At 41.9% G+C, this 4,649-nt stretch overlaps 1 long non-coding RNA gene across 1 annotated transcript; it reads left to right on the plus strand.

Moving 5' to 3' along the window:
- The first annotated feature begins 2,501 nt into the window (after nucleotides 1–2,501).
- LOC143895314 (uncharacterized) lies at nucleotides 2,502–3,694 on the plus strand. The gene is made up of 2 exons (XR_013256275.1): nucleotides 2,502–2,636; nucleotides 2,742–3,694. It is a non-coding gene; the product is annotated as an uncharacterized LOC143895314 (long non-coding RNA).
- The last annotated feature ends 955 nt before the right edge of the window (nucleotides 3,695–4,649 follow it).

Below are 4,649 nucleotides of genomic sequence, written 5' to 3' on the forward strand. Positions count from 1 at the left end.
TATACAAAATTCATGAAAACAAAGCTTCCTCTATGAGAAAGCAAAAATTTTACTTTATTATAATATATTATATCTTATTTTTTTTCGTATTATTTAATTCCACATTTATCGTAACAGACGCTCGACGTCGACGCTATAAATCTGAAAACAATAAATCCAAAGCGCAACAAATACTATGTGGAGCTCAAGTGTAAAACGGTACCCGGATTTTCGAAGAAAAATAAATGGCAAGCATTGTCTCAAGAAGAAAATCCTCTCAAGAGAAACGTTATCCACTATTGCGAAAATAAAGCTCGCACGATCGTTGCCAAACCGGTAATTGAATTTCACGGATACGGCAAAGGCGACGAATTCGCATTCCTGACCGAATTCACAAACCGTCCAAGATACTTTAGGCGTGCAAAAAAAGTTTACATAAAATTAATATACAATCTAATTTTGAGCCTTGTTCGTTATCACGTGCGTGCGTGCAATAACTATATCTAATAATTAAAATTTTAATTATATTGACAGTTCTCGTTGTCATTAATTCAATTAGAACCGGAAAGGTCCTAGTTAAATCGTGGAAGCCAAGCAACAACTAAAACTAAACTTTAACACAGCTAATTGCAAAGGCCGGACTACTGAAATCACGAACACATTTTCTACGTGATGCACTGTGTGCCTCATCTCGTTTCATTTGCTATTCATAAGAGTTCCACGCCCGAAGCTCTCACAAATACAAAAACCGACTCGGAAAAAATGTTTATATACCTACAATTTTATCTAATTATATATAACTTTGTAGATATAATTATACATGGATTTTGACCTGATCTAATCTATATATATAAAAATGAATGTATGTATGTATGTATGTATGTATGTTCTTTATACACTCTTGAACTATTCAACCGAATTTTTACCAAAAATATATAAAATTTTTTAAAAAAGGTAAAAAAAGGCGCCAAGTACACGTATAGTAGTGTATATGTTGTTACCTAAAAAAAATGAAAGTGGTAGTATTATACCTAGAAAGAACTTAAGTAACAAGTGGTAGACTTTTATATCTCGAAAAATCTCGAAAAAATCTAAGCAGTAGTATCTTTATTTCCGAAAAATTATAACTCAAGTGATACACGTCACAAAATTATGTTTCCTTATCAAAAAGAAAAGTCGCGCTTCAAGTGATCTATTACAATTACAAAAAAGAAATGATATCTCTTTAAATTAGAGCGCCAATTACAGAGAGAACATGTATATATTGCCTCAAAAAATAATTGTTGCACTACTTTGAAAAATCTTTACATTGCAGCATTGTGTCAATTAGAAAAGAATGTATGATAACAATTTTATAAGATTAAAAAATTTTATTTAAATTTAACAAGGGAATACGAGATATTTAAATACAAAGTTTACATGTGTATTTTTTATGGTCACAAAGAATTACAGAGGTAACAGTACAAAATACAAATATTTTATTAAAATATTTAATCCAACGAGGGAATACAATTTGTATTTAAATATAAATTTTATATATGTATTTTTCAATAGAATAAAATATTTAATCACAAAGAATTACAAAGGTAACAGTACAAAATAAAAATATTTATTAAAATACATAAATTTTTCTTGTAAAAAACTTGGCGCTGTTAGACCTCGAAATTTTAAATAATAAGGACAACAGTAAATAAAAATAATTCAGAGAAAAATGCGATGGGAGTAATATTAAATGATTATCAGCGTGGATGTGGGAGTGAATGATATGGGTGTGCGTGACGAACGCGGACGGCGGATAATGCGGCTTATAATTAAGTATAGAATAAATTTATTTATTTATTTAAAATTTCAAGGTCTAACAGCGCCAAGTTTTTTACAAGAAAAATTTATGTATTTTAATAAATATTTTATTTTGTACTGTTACCTTTGTAATTTTTTGTGATTAAATATTTTATTCTATTGAAAAATACATATATAAAAATTTATATTTAAATACAAATTGTATTCCCTCGTTGGATTAAATATTTTAATAAAATATTTGTATTTTGTACTGGGAAGCGGGTAACGGACTTGGACGTGGTGGACGGCCCAAGGAGAGAGGAGCGGAGAACGTGGTGCGAGAGGAGAGAGAAAGGAGAGAGAGAGGACGGAGGAGGTGGATTGGATGGAGAGGGCAGAGAGGAAGATGAGGAAGTGAAAAAGACGGGAAATTCGAAGCAGGAGGAGAGAAACGGAGGATGAAAAAGGCGGAGTAATATGGAGGTTAGGAAAGAGACTGATAGAGCGAGAGGGGGGAGACGAGCGGGGGCAGCAGAACTGATGCGAGAGCAGCGCTGGCGCTCGCGCAGGGCGCGCCGAGGGTGATGAGCGCGGAGGAGGAGGATAGTAGATACGGCAGCGCGGGACAGCAATTGGAGAGAAGTTGTGTGGAGAAAGCGGAGAGGATAGAGGGCGCAGCAAAAGGGAGAAAGTGAGACGGCGGCGCTGGATAGCAGCTGAAAAAGAGATGGCACGACTGAGAGGAGAGGTAGGGAACCGAGAAAAGTGGACGCACTGGCAGAGGTGAAGTGTAAAGGAGGAAAGTATACAGAAGGTGAAAAGAAAAGGTGTAAGGGAGATGCGAAGGAGAAAAACCGTGGAGGAGCGGACGGAGGACTGTAAGTAGAGGAGGAACAGGAGAGACAAGGAGGAGGCAGAGACGGACGGAGATAGAGGGAGAAGAGAGGTGCAATAAATAACATACATACGGCTTGTTTATACAGGGATAGGAAAAGAGACGATGGCAGGGATGGGGCAAAGGTCGGAGGAGACAGAGTGGGTGGAGGAGATCAGGAAAGAAGTTAGGAAGATAGGGCCAGAAAATCAGGGAAGAAATAAGACGGGAAGGAAAAAGCATTAGGAAGAAATTAAAGGAGATTAGAGTGAGGTTGGAGAGGCTGGAGGAGAGGCGCTGGCGGTGCGAGGAAAGCGAGGAGCAGGATGAGGAGGAGGAAAGAGAGACAGATGAGAGCAACGGGTGGAGAGGGAGGGAAAAGGAACCAGCGAGGATGAAGAGGAGTAACAGGGGAGTGGCAAGAAAGGAGATGACGGAGGAGGATGGAACGGAAGGCAGCGAGGGAGGTTGGAGTGAGAAGGGGTGGGGAAGAGACTGGTGGGAGGAGGTGGCCAGCGAGGAAGATAGGAGAAAAGAGGAGGAGAACAGGTACGCGGCAAGAGGACATACACAGGGGGAGGAAAAAAGGGGGGAGAAGGAAGGATGAGAATAAAAAGGAAACAGAAGGGAGAGCGAGCAGGGAGAAGGAAGACAGAGGCTACAGAGAAAAAAGGGCGGCCAAGGAGGGCAAGGGAGGACCGGAGGAGAAGAGTAGGGAGGAGGAGGAAACAAAAGAGAGGAATAGAGCGAGGAGGGCGGCAGAAGACAGGGAGGAGGAAGTGAGGAGAAAAAGGGAAAGGAAAGAAAGAGAGGAAAAAGAGGAAAGGAAGGAGAGGGAGAGGATGCTTGGTCAGGGGGAAGGCTGGAGATTGGAGAAGCGGAGAAGCGAGGATCTGGAGAAGAGGAAAGGTAGGGAGAAAGGAGAAGGGCCGAGGGAGGAGATGGAGAGAATGGAGGAAGGAAGAGGAAGAGAAGGCGAGGAGACTAAAGGAGAGAGTAAAGAGGCTGGAGGAAGAGAGAGAGCAAAAGGAGAGAAGAAAGAAAAATGTAGTATGGAGAGGGTTTGGATGGAAGGGGACGCGGAAGAAAGGAGGGGCATGATGGTACGGATAGCAGAGAAAGTACTAAGGAAAGAGCCAAAGATTAGAAGGGTCTGGGAAAGGAAAGGGGAAGGAGGGAGAGAGGTTTGATAGTGGGATGGAGAATGAGAGGAGAGGGCAGAGTTGCTGGGAAGATTTGGAGAGGTTAGGCAGAGGTGGGGGGATTGGGGTGGACGAGGACCTGTCGATGGAAGAGAGGAGGACAAGGTGGAAGATGTTGGAGAAGGCGAAGGAAGAGAGGGACAAGGGAAGAAGAGCGAGGGTGGAAAACAGGAGACGGTGGGTGGATGGAAGGGAGATAGAATGGAAGGAGGAGGAGGGAAAATGGGAGGAGGTATAAAGGGGAGAGGGTTACGTTGAAGGCTAGGAACGGGAGGAGGAGGAGAAGGGGAGGGTGCTAGAGGATAGAAGGAAAGCAAGAAAGAGGCGAAGGGTAAAGATAGCGGAGGACAGATAGGTGGAGGCGAGGATAAGAAAGAGAGAGAGTGAGGGGAAATTAGAATAGGAGAGAGAGTGGAGGAGAGGAGGAGAGCAGGAGTGAGAGGAGGTAGGAGGTGGAGGAGAGCACGAGAGAGACGGAGGAGAAACTCCACAGGAGCGGGGAAGAGGACCAACAGACCACAGGGCAGGAGACAGACAGGAAGGAAGAGATGAGACAGGAAGAGGTGGAGGGAGACGAACGAAATCGAGAAGGAAGAGGAGAGGGATAAGGGAAGGGAAAAAGAGTTATTGTGAGGTCGCAAAAGGCCAGGAAATGAATAAAGGGGAACGTTTGTAAGAGGTTTGGGTACGTTCCTCGTTTAAAAACGCCTTGTAAACCCTGAGGGGGAAATACAATAAACACATACATCTTGTATTTTGTATTGTTACCTCTGTAATTCTTTGTGACCATTAAAAAATGCACATGTAAATTTTGT

The sequence above is a fragment of the Temnothorax americanus genome, unplaced genomic scaffold, assembly GCF_048541705.1.
Source record: "Temnothorax americanus isolate GAGA-0224 unplaced genomic scaffold, ASM4854170v1 Scaffold151, whole genome shotgun sequence".
Taxonomy (NCBI): Eukaryota; Metazoa; Arthropoda; class Insecta; order Hymenoptera; family Formicidae; genus Temnothorax; species Temnothorax americanus.